Source organism: Bos taurus, chromosome 7 (assembly GCF_002263795.3).
Source record: "Bos taurus isolate L1 Dominette 01449 registration number 42190680 breed Hereford chromosome 7, ARS-UCD2.0, whole genome shotgun sequence".
Taxonomy (NCBI): domain Eukaryota; kingdom Metazoa; phylum Chordata; class Mammalia; order Artiodactyla; family Bovidae; genus Bos; species Bos taurus.
The window spans coordinates 53,703,733-53,716,160 of record NC_037334.1 but is presented as its reverse complement, the minus strand read 5'-3'; the positions used below and the strand labels follow the sequence as shown (position 1 = coordinate 53,716,160).

General features: G+C 46.1%; 1 protein-coding gene across 7 annotated transcripts in view; it reads left to right on the top strand.

Moving 5' to 3' along the window:
- Window positions 1-12,428, top strand: part of FGF1 (fibroblast growth factor 1) — a 107,039-nt gene that overhangs the window by 13,146 nt on the left and 81,465 nt on the right. The window contains exon 1 of one of the 7 annotated variants that reach the window (XM_059887924.1): window positions 12,061-12,348. The exons of the other annotated variants lie outside the window; for them this stretch is intronic. The gene's annotated coding sequence lies outside the window, so the exon portion shown is untranslated. Of the gene's footprint in view, window positions 1-12,060; window positions 12,349-12,428 lie in introns of those variants that run through there. 7 annotated transcript variants of the gene reach the window in all.

The following is a 12,428-nucleotide window of genomic DNA, read 5'->3' as shown; positions in this document are numbered from 1 at the left end:
AACTCCGTGAAGTGGGGCTCTCATGGCCGCAGAATTGAGCTTGGTGGGTTTGGCCATTCGCCTACGGTCACACAGTTAAAAAGTGGCAGAGCTGAACTTATACCTAGGCTGTGCTCCTAGCTGGCGTGTCATTTACAGTTAGGGGGATCACTGGAGGTGTTCTGAGAGGCAGGTAGAGTTTGGTGACAGATGGACTTCAGGAAAAGATGATTCTTGAAGGCCCTAGAAAGTAGGCCAGGATTTGGAAACTCTGTCAAGATATGGCAAGACCCTGGATTGGACTGGAGACAGAATCTCAGCCTTGAGGACTCATGACCTTGGGACTGGGTGTTTAGGAACAAGACATGAACGCAGGCCCTGGGGGACAAGGTGGGCCACAGGCTTTCCTGCAAGAGGATGGTACCAACAAGAGAGAAAATGGTGCCTAACAACAGAGATGAGGACACAGCAAGGGTGCTGGGCCACGGCTCTTGACAAACCTCCAGCCTAAGGTCAGAGGTCATCTTGAGCTAAGCGGAAGGTCAAGACTAGGTGACTCCAGCCATGGAGAGAGGAGGAATGGGCAATAAAGAACTTAGCATCTGGGCACAGTGAAGTTTATAGTGATGCAAAAGGCTTGATTTGCTAATGTAATCTCTCTAAATTGAATGTTCAAAACATGACACAGAGATTTGTTTTATGCATAGTTGCTCAAGCCCACCTCTCTGACTTTACCTAAGGAATGCTGGTGATGGGAAGGTATGCCTACCTTGTACCAGAGTTGTGTAGATGTGGGGATTACTGATGGACAAGACTCACCCTTGCTGCTCCAGAACCTGTGGTCTGGCCCAGGCATTTTCAAACTTTAATGTGCATAAGCATCACATGGGAGCTTGTTTAAAACACCAGATTCAGAGAGAACAGATTTTTGGTTGCTAAAGGGAAGCTGAGCGCTGAAGAATTGATATTTTTGGAACAGAGGTGTTGGAGAAGACTCTTGAGAGTCCCGTGGACTGCAAGGAGATCCAACCAGTCCATCCTAAGGGAAATATGTCCTGAATATTCATTGGAAGGACTAATGTTGAAGCTGAAACTCCAATACTTTGGCCACCTGATGTGAAGAACTGACTCATTGGAAAATACCCTGATGCTGGGAAAGATTGAGGGCAGGAGGAGAAGCGGACGACAGAGGATGAGATGGTTGGATGGCATCACCGACTCAATGGACATGAGTTTGAGTAAACTCTGGAAGTTGGTGATGGACAGAGAGGCCTGGCGTGCTGCAGTCCATGGGGTCGCAAAGAGTTGGACACGACTGAGCAACTGAACTGAACTGAAAGGGAAGGGGGAGGAGGAATGGAATGGGAGTTTGGGACTAGCGAATGCCAACTATTATATATAGAATGGATAAACAACAAGGTCCTACTATATCTATATATATAGCACAGGGAACTATATTCAATGCCCTGTGATAAGCCATAATGGAAGAGAATATTTTAAAAATGTATATATACATGTAACTGAATCATTCTGCTGTACAGAAGAAATTAACACATGATAAAATCAACTATATTCAAAAAGTAAGTTAATTAATAATAATAATAAAACGTGTTGGACTTCTCTGGTGGGGCAGCAGATAAGAATTCACCTGCCAACGCAGGAAACGTGGGTTTGATCCCTGCCCCAGGGAGATGCCACAGGCTGTGGAGCACCCAAGCCCGTGAGCCACACTACTGAGTCTGTGCACGACAACCACTGAAGCTCATGCACCCAGAGCCTGTGATCTGCAAAGAGAGGAGACACTCAGCGAGAAGCCTACGCGCCACAAGGAGGAGTAGCCCTCGCTCCCGGTAACTAGAGAAAGCCCATGCAAGCAACAAAGACACGGAGCAGCCAAAAATTAATTAAAAAATGTCAAAATATCAGGTTCCTGGGAATTACCCACACAAGTACTGACGTAGCGGGGTTCACAAGGGCCCAGGATTCTGCATTTCCTGGGTAGGGCCCAGCTGGTTCTGATGCCTCCAGTCGACAGGTCACAGCTGAAGAAGCCCAGGGCTGCTTCAGTTGCTCTGGTTCCCTGTCTTCATTGCTTTTAATGAGAACAGAGTCGTGTGGCCTGAATCAGTGGCGATTAGCCTCTTTTTTGACTTGGACTTCTTCCTGAACCACCGTTTTACTTAGGCTAAACCTACACTGTGGGAACAACAGTAGCAGCCCATCAGGTGCTGGGCACAGTGCTAAGCCCTTCACAACCATCCCATAAGTTAGGTACTGTTGTTATCACATTTCACAAGCGAGGGTAAAGACCTCACTGCTGGTATGTGGCAGATCTCAGATAGGAACCCAGGCCCCACAGGTTTCCATAGCATAGCCATGGAGCTCCTCACAGATAGGTGAGGGTAGTTTTAGCTCTTTGTCAGTTCAACCCTCTTTTCTCACCCTTCAGTGTCTTTCTCCTCTTCGTATTCCTATCTTGTCCTCCCCCATCCTGAGACTCCCACATAATTTCTTCAGAAGATGATGTATCCTTGTTGTTCCCTATTTTTATCTCATTCAATAAACCAAAAAAGGTGGGGGCAAAGGGTAGTTGGAAGGTAGTAGTTATGGGCTGAACTGTGTCCCCCCTTACATTTGTAGGTGGAAGTCCTAACCCCCAGTATTTCAGAATGTGACCTTATTTGGAGACAGTGTCTTGACAGAGGTCATCAAGTTTAAATGAGGTCATTAGGGTGGATCCTAATCCAGTATGACTGGTCTCCTTTTAAAAAGGGGAAATTAAGCCATAGTGACACACACGGGGGAAAGGACATGACAAGACACAGGAGAAGACAGCCATCTGCGTGTCAAGAAGAAAGGCCTGGACCACATCCTTTCCTCACAGCGCTCAGGAGGAACCAACCCTGTGAATACCTTGAATTTGGACTTCTGGCCTTCAGAACTGTGAGACAAGAAATTTCTGTTGTTTAAGCCTCCCAGTCTCTGTAACAGTCTTTTTCACTCTCCTCTTTTACCCTCATGAAGAGGCTTTAGTTCCTCTTGGCTTTCTGCCATTACAGTGGTATCATCTGCATATCTGAGGTTGTTATATTTCTCCCAGCAATCTTGATTCCACCTTGTGATTCATGCAGCCCAGCATTTCACATGATGTACTCTGCACAGATGTTAAATAAGCAGGGTAACAATATACAGCCTTGTCGTATTCCTTTCCCAATTTGGAACCAGTCTATTGTTTCATGTCGGGTTCTAACTGCTGCTTCTTGACTTGCATACATGCTTCTCAGGAGACAGGTAAGGTAGTCTGGTATTCCCATCTCTTTAAGAATTTTCCAGTGTGTTGTGATCCACACAGTCAAAGGCTTTAGCATAGTCAATGAAGCAGAAGTAGATGTTTTTCTGGAACTTCCTTGCTTTTTCCATGATCCAATGCATGTTGGCAATTTGATCTCTGGTTCCTCCGCCTCTTTGAAATCCAGCCTGTACATCTGGAGGTTCTTGGTTCACATCCTGCTGAAGCCTAGCTTGAAGGATTTCGAGCATAACCTTACTAGCATGTGAAATGAGCACAACTGTGCGGTAGTTTGAACATTCTTTAGCATTGCCCCTCTTCGGGATTGGAATGAATACTGACCTTTTTCAGTCCTATGGCCACTGCTGAGTTTTGCAAATTTGCTGACATACTGAGTGCAGCATTTTAGAGTCTAAATAGGGACCATTGTCTCCCACTGATGAGGTTAATTCAAGACCTTGGGAGCCGGGCCAGGCTCAGACTGGGGTTGACCAGGCAGCCAAGCCCGACCTTCTCTGGCATCACTTGAAGGACACACAGAGGTCTCATGAATGTAACCTCTCCTTTGCCTGCAGAACCTATCCTGAAGCTACAGGAACAGGTCAGCAGTCAGCAGGCTCATTCAGCAGGGCTGTGGAGAACGGTTGAGATTCAAGTCGTAAAGAGGCAAGAAGTAGGGGCAAGAAACCCAGGCAGAACCCTTGTGGCAAAGGGTGGAAGTGGGCAGACACGGGTATGACAATAGGCAGAGAATATAAAGAAGGAGTACAAAGGACTTAAAGCCAAAATGTGCCTTATTCAGGATTTCACATGAGAAGCAGAAAGATAGGTCTGCGGCAATGGGATTCCAGCTTGGAGTTTGTAGCCCTCTCAGGTGTCTTCCCTACCAGACACACACACACACCATTCCCATCATTCGGAAACTTCTCATCGACGCCAGCCACTGTTGACATAAACCATGAGTGAGTCCTGATGTCAAATTGAACACCATGCCTTTGCCATATGTCCTGACAGTCACAAAAGAATTCCCTTCCTTTTCCTTCCAGCAGAGGAGCTAGAGTTGGCTTAGCAAGGATGAGTCCCTGGGGCAAGTGGAGTCCACTGTGGAGAAGAGAGGAGACTTTCAGGAAGGTGACAGCAGCTGGGGGGTCTCATGGGGACAAGATCCTCCCACTCCTCTCATATCCCCCACAAGCTCTAGCCCCACTGGCCTCTCTTCCATGCCTCAGCCATTCCACGCCCTTTCTTGCCTCTGGGACTTTGAAATTGCTGTTCCATCTGCCTGGAGTACTTTCCCTGCTGTTCTTTACATAGGAGACCTCTTTGTCCTTCAGGCCTCATCTCTCTGGTCAACTCCTCAAAGTGGCTTTTTCTCCTGTTACTCCCTATTCTATCTCTATTTCCTTCATGGCACTGAGCCCAGTCTGTATCATCTTGTCAATTTTTTTTTAAGTTTGCTTTGATTCATCCTTCCCCCTAGAAGATAAGCTTCAGGAGGGTAGGCCTTGTCTCTCTTTTTCCCTGCTGTATCCCCAGTGCCTAGAACAGAACTGACCCACATAGTAAGTGCTCAATAAATGAGCGACTGGTTCAATCCTAGGAGTGGAAAAGCCAAAACCAAGGGCAGCAGTGGGACCTCCCGGCCTCTGTCACTCCTCACAGCTCTAGAAAAGCAGTGCTGCCAAGTGTGCTTCAGGGCCTCAGACCCTGGCTTGGGTGAGCAGGCCCCTCACAGCCCCCAGAACCCCATGCTCTGCATCAGCTGCTCTGGCCTAGGGTGCATAATCTCGTCTCTCCAGAGAACTCACTTTGGAAGCCTAGAAAAATTCAGCCTGTTTGTGTTATTCATGCTCAGAGATGAATAACACCTTTTGGCTGATGGGCATCAAAGGCAAACAAGTGAGGTCAGGCACCCAGAAGGGTGACATTGATCCAGCACATTCCTGCCCTTGCACTCAGGGAGGAGTGGACAAAGCCACTCACCCCCACCTTGGCTACCAGGTCCATGGGGGTGGAAGCAGTGTCTGCACTGATTAATCAATGGGCACAAAGTGCTGCTTCAGTACCAATCAGGGGCACAGAGAGCTGTTCGAAAACTAGGCTGTGCTTGTTCTTCCTCAGAATCTATGTCAGAATTTTGAAATGGCAATTGGAGGAAAGCTGGGAATGACCACTGCAGAGTCACTCCCTGGAGTCTACACGGCAAGCTGCAGCCCTGGGAGAGCACGTCCCTGGTTCAGAGTTCAAGGCTGGCGTGGCCCTGGCTCCTTTGTCTTCAGTGCTAAGGTGGTGGTTAGGTTAAAGGAGCAAAATGTTCTTCCTTAAGCCTCTACTGGTTTTTCATGTTTGAAATGCTAATGGGGATGTTTCTGGGACAGAGATGCAGGTTAGCCTTGGGATCGTTTCCTCCCAAGGGTAAAATCCCTGCTTGGTTGGCCACACAGAATGAGCTGCCATTTTCCAGGGCTGGTGCTGGGATGTCTCTGCTGAAGACTTGGGAGGCAGTGTCCTAAGTTCATTGGAAAGGGAGCTGATGTGGTAGACCAAGAGCTCTCCTGATGCCTCCACTTCCGGCCCATCTCTCTCATCATCCTTTTCTTATTCCATAGTGACAGTCTGCAGGGCCTGAGGATAGGAGTATACCAGTTGGGGCAGGCAGGACTGCTTGAGTTTGAATTCTGGTTCTGACACACAAGAGCTGTAAGGCCTTGGCCCAATTCTGGAACCTTTCCACTTCTGAAACAGAGACGTGATAACAGCACCCACACCCGAGGGTTGTTGATGGGACTCTGTGAATTTATACAGGTGAAGTCTGAGAAAGTGTGTTTTATTATCAGCATTAGCTGTTACTCCCTCACAGAGGTGATTTAAGATGTCAGTGAGACAAAAATGTTTCAGTACATAATGCAGAGCACACAGCGTTTGATCAATAAAATATTAATTATTATTGCTACCAACACTTTGCAGTCTGGCTAAGGTTTGCAGGAAACCTGAGAATGTATTTGAACTAAAAAAATGATCTGGGAACATGAAGGTCACCTGCTGTTCCCCCGTCAGTCTTCTTTGTTCCAAGGGACAATGATCACCCTGTGCTCTTTCAGCACTTAAAATTCACACGTCAGGAACCTAGAACTAGCCAAGAAAGCAATAGCTCCTTTGAAGAGTTTAAGCATGGAGCAGACAAGCCTCCTGTTCAGCAGTTTTAAGCTGTAGGAGTTTGCAACAAACAAAGAAGCTTCAACTTTAGCAAGGCTCCTTTAGTACCATTTCCCAAAAGGCTGTGGGATCCCCACCCCTCCAGGGTACATGTGGTTCCTTGGTGCTCGGGTGCTTTCAAACTTTTCCTCTATGTCCCCTGACCCTGGGCTTTGAGTTTAACACATTTGAAGACTAAACGCAGAGGGAACAGCATGGCCTGCTGTAGGCTGTGAACTGCAGTTATCTTGCACCCAGGCTGCTCAATGCCCCATCTTGCCCTCCTGAGTGACTGTGGGTAAGAACCGGTCCTCTCTGTGCTTTGGTTTCCTTCTTTACAAGAGTTCATCTCTAGAAGGGGGAGCAGAGGTTATGAAGGGGCATGGAAAGCTCCAGCTGTCTCCCTCTATAGTCGCTGATTTCCTTCATGGCCCTTCTGACCACCACAGAGCAGGGATTATGGAAAAACCCACTGGTGAACAGTGCTGTAGAGGTCTGCAAACACTCCCTTGCACTAGGTGACCATGAGCACATCACTTGGCTTCTGGAGCACCAGAGAGAGATGGATTACGGGAAGGGGTCCAGGCCACAGTCTGGAGGAGGGGATGCTGGCAGCCCCCACACTCAACCCAGCCCATTCTTGCACCACAGAGACCAGGCCCGGAGTATGGATTTTCAGCCCATGGCTCTCCTGGGTCGTCAGACCTCTCACTAAGGCCCAAAGATCGATGGTCTCCCATCAAGGAGGTGGACCCCTTCCTGACACACTCTGACCTTCCTCCACATGACTCCCTACCTCCCACTGCGGCCAGAGGATTTAATACACAGCTGGTTCAGGGTGGATCCAAAGGCACACAGTGCAAGTCGGGGAAAAGGGTTTCCAAGGCAACGTCCCAGTTGTTTCTAGCGACCCATTGACCTGACCCTCCCTGCCTTGCACATCCCCAGAACTGAGCCAAGACTGTGGAGGGTGGCTATACCTTGGGTTGTCTGGCCGGGGCCCTACTGTGGTGGGAGGTTCAGATTCCACGCTGGGAGGGGCCCAGGGGAAGGTCACGGGGAGAGTGAGCCAAAGCAGGCTTCATCACCTCCCTGTAACCTCCTGCTATTCCTTCTTCTTCTGACAGCATGGCAGTCAGATGTGGGGTGTGGAGGCCTCTGTTCTAGGAACTGTAGAGAATAGCTCTTTAAAAAAAAAATGACTCTAAACACATGTCGCTCTGGGATGGAAGCACAGCCTGAAACAGTTCAAGTCTTTCATCCACTGTCGACTAAGAGGAAGACCTCTAGTAACACGGAGTACTACCTTCATCAGACTCTTGCAGTGTTTTCTTGGAGTCAGGGTGCCTTTCTCTTCCTGGCCAGCCCCACATCCTGCTGTGTTGGCTAGCTTCTGTTTCTCATTATCTTTCCCCCATCCTCTTTAAAGGTTTCTCACTCCACCCAGGGGTTTTATTTTTAAACTTGCACAGTAATGTTAGGGCTAAGCAGCACACGCTGCCCACATTCACGGGAAACTGGGCTGCCTGGAGAAGCATCCCACTTTTCAGAGACTCCCTCCCTCTCTCCCTTCCCTATACATCGGGTGCATTCTCCGTGAAGGGCCCTGCCTCAAGGATACGAGGATGAGACAGACATGGTCCCTACCCTTGAGGAGCTGACATTCTAATGCAGCAGGTGAATGGCAAATAATGTACACACCTACCCACACACCCACACACACACACACCAAGTAAGTCAACAAAAAGAACTAAGTAAAAACCATGCTAAGATCTACAAATAGAACAAACAAGGTCCTGAAACAAGAAATGCTGCTACAAATTAGGTAGAAAGGGAAAGTCTCTCCAAGGTGACACAGAAGCAAAGACCAGAAGGATTAAGGGGCTCCAGGCATGCCAAGAGGAGTGATGAAGACTATTCTTCGTGGAAGGAAGAACCTGAGATAAAGCCCCAAGGTGGACAAGAACTCGTGTGTTCTAGACTCCAACAGAGGCCAGGATACCTCAAGAAGAATAAACAGTGAAGGAATGGGTCAATATGAAGCTGGAGAGGTGTGCAAGAACCAGATCATGCACAACCTGGAGTCAAGCAGAGAGCTAGGGCTTTATTCTGAACGCACTGAAAATAACGGGGGGATTAGCATTAGAGGTGACATGCAATGATGGACATTTTAAGACCCTCACTTGATCCTGAGTGGAGATTTGACTCTAAGATGGGTGGAGGGAAGGCAGGGGTCCGAGTTAGGAGGTCTGGGAGTCATGCAGAAAGGAGATGGGGGAGGCTGAAATAGGGCCACAACCAGAAACAGGCTGGCTCCTCCAGGAATTAGCCCACTACTAGGCATCCTCTCTCCAAAGAGCTCATACAATAACAGAGCTGATAAGACAAAACAGAACACCAAGGCCCGAAGTCACAGGGTTGGTGAGAATAAGCAAGAGTTTAGCTATCATAAGGCCTATACCGAACCACATTTATGAGGTTTCCAAACACAATTATGTAAGATCTTTGTCCAACATTGGCTCCCAAGATTTTCTGAAAGATGTAAAAATACTCTGGTTTTTCTTTAAACCATGGCAGCTCCTCTGTCCTTTATAGCTTTGCCTGAAAATGGCTTGGACTGAGTGATCCGACCACAGACAAAAGTCAAAGGTGACTTTATAAGCCTTGAAAGAAAGTGAAAGTGAAGTCGCTCAGTCGTGTCCGACTCTTTGTGACCCCATGGACTGTAGTCTACCAGGCTCCTCTGTCCATGGGATTTTTCCAGGCAAGAATACTGGAGTGGGTTGCCATTTCCTTCTCCAGGAGATCTTCCCAACCCAGGGATTGAACCCAGGTCTCCCGTATTGTAGGCAGACACTGTACTGTTTGAGCCATCAGGGAAGTCCTAAGCCTTAATGACCTAAAAAGAGGGAGATGGGAGGGGGCTTTGGGTTGGGGGGGACACACGTATACCTGTGGCCAATTCAAGTTGATGTAAGGCAAAACCCATCAAAATATCGTAAACTAATTATCCTCCAATTAAAAGAAAATTTCAAAAAAGACCTAAAAAGTGGTCCTTCTCTCCAAGAGCAATACAACTATGCTACACTCTTTGGAAGAAAAGAGATGGAAAACAGAAGAGCAACGCAGCCATTCTACACAGTAATAGTAATAACAGCTATCATTTGTTGTCTCCGTCAAACCACTTACTTGTAACTTGGTTAATCCTCCAAAAGGCTGATAACGTAGGTACCACTCTCCATCCTTTTTACTGATGATGGAGCTGAGACTTAGAGGGAAGGGAAATGATGTCCGGAGGTAGAAGCGGCCGAATCAGGGACCAGAGGCTGCTCAATCTCCATTGGCAGGACTCCTAACTGTCCCAGCGCTTGGTAGCTGTCTGCTTTGGTCACCATTATGCTTTCAATGCAGCACAGAAAATGAGCTGAAGGAGATCATCCAAAATGCCAGTGAACAAGGGTGTGAGTAACTTTAATTTCTGTTTTTCTTTTTTAACGTTTTGAGTCTAGTACATAGTGGATTCTCAAAAACTGTTCGTATGATGAAGCTGTTGAGTTAATGAGTATGCACTACTTAAAAAATTATTCTTAGATAATTAAGTAATATATTTCATTATAGGAAATGGAAGTAATACCAGAAAATACAATTTAAGAAAATAAAAGTTTACCCATCATCAAGAGATGATCAGTTAAAATACTGATAATTTCCCAGTTCTTTTCTTGTGTTATATATATGCCTGTGTTTGTGTGTCTCTCTTTGTGTTTGTGTGTCTCTATTTGTCTTTTTCTGTGTGTGTGTGAAACAAAAATGGATCATACTGTCTTTATAGACTTTTAACTTACTTTTTCATTTAGCAACATAGTGGGTGTCCTCCACTCAAGACTGTTCTGAAACAGATTTCTTAATGGTGGCAGTGTACTCCTCTATAATCTAATGAGTCCTCTATTATCAGATATTCAGTTCATTGTCACTATTATTAATAATGCCATATTGAATATCCTTCTACAAAAACATTTAAGCATAGCTCTATTACTGTTAAGGAGGAAAGAGCAATATATATTGAAATAGAAAAAACATAAAGACCCCTATTTTTAGGGTTCTTTTGTGCAGGCCAACCACATTTCTTACATCTGTCCTTTGGAATCACTTAAAGATGGGGAGACGTCATCTGGAATGTGCCCCATTTCCCCAGGTCTGGTCATTATTCACCTCTCAAGTATGTTTTGGTGCTATTCTGCCACAGTGGAGATGGGTTAAGGAAAATCCCAGTTGTGGCCAGACAACTAGATTTAAATTCCAATTCCATGCCTACCCAGTTTTGCAACCTGTGTCATCATTCTGAGCCTCATTTTGTATGTGTAGACGGCACACACCTCAGAGGATATAATAAAACAGGTAATGCTCTTCAGGCACCAGACTAGCACAGGACAAATGCTCAGGAGAAAGCGATTCTTATTATTACAAAGGCAGGGGGAGGCTTTCCTTACGAGGTTAGTTCTTTGGGAAACTCCTTCCCAGCCAACGCTGCAAGACCCATGGAAAAAGAATTTTAAAAGCACTCAACATACCCTCCGGCTTCACTGCCTTTTTACTCTTTGGATATGCATGTGCACACATGTGTGTATGAGTGTGAAAGCCTAAAGTAGTAAAAAACAACGAACTCGTTTTCCCTCCCTTGCCAAGAACCAGGTCTGCTGGATTAGAGATATTTAAATTCTGTTGTTCACAGCTGCATGAAGAATGTAGCTTTTCTTTCCATTTTGCCAGCTGTGTTTTGTAACTGTCTATCCTAAAATAAAAACAAAGCCAACCAAAAAAAGCAGGACTGTCTATATCAGTCCTAAATTGCTCTCAGTTTTATACAACAAAACAGAGAATATCTAACCCCTAAAACACAGTCTACAGAAAGAATCCATCCGACTCATACACTGTCTAACAAGGACACATGAGTGGCACATCGGAGGTGCTCGCTGAACCTTGTTGAATATGTTTATTGAATACATGTTTTCCTTACAAATAACAAGCTGTCGCAAAACCATTATATTCATTTTATCTAAATACTGTCAGAGCCTATTCAGAGGGGCTGAAGATGACAGATGATTAAATGAACAGATGCTTTCTGAGTCTGTAAATTGAGTGTTGGGAAACTTTCTCCTCCTAATTCATGGCTCTCGAAATATGTTTATGATCCTCATGGAATTGTGTAGGGATTACTCTAAATCGCCATCAAGGGGAACATATGTGATAAAGCACTTCTGATGACCAGGCCAAGTTTTTCCATCTTTGTCTAAATATGGGAAATGTTCAGGAAAATCTTAAGTGTATCTGTAATAATGTATCCACAATATCAAAATGACTCTAGAGATCACAGATAGCACAGCTGGTTGTAAAGCAACCTAATGCTGGGCCAAGATTTTAGTTGCAGGGCCAAGCCCTGAAGTCAAACAGCTCCTAGGCCCTGTAATTTCCAAGTGGAACAGCCAGCATCTACTGTCCTCAGACATTCGTTTCTCCCTTTGTTTTGCTGGCATTGGCTGAGTCCCTTCTGTGCATAAGAGATCAAGCCACAGGATGTTCAAAGACAAGATATGTCTTCTGCTCATGATGTCATAATCCAGTGAAGGGGAGAGACAAGCCAACAACTGGATGGAATCTTAGAAGGAACGAAAGAATTCCTTCTAGGCAAAGCACTGCACCATGGGTCCTCAAAGGAAGGACTCTTTTTACTGGAGATATTAGGGAAGGCTTTGCAGAGGAGGTGCAATGTGATGTAGGCCCTGAAGGGTAAGAAGAATTTTAGCTAGGAGAGACTGGAAGGGAAGGCCCTTCCAGGCTGAAGGAATAGCATGAACCAACTCATGAAGACCTGGACGTGCAACAGCAAGGTGAGGCTTCCAGGAAAGATTAGGGGGGTCACAGAAACCCTTTGCCAAGGACTTAGGGCCTTAATGTTTGGGAAGTGGGA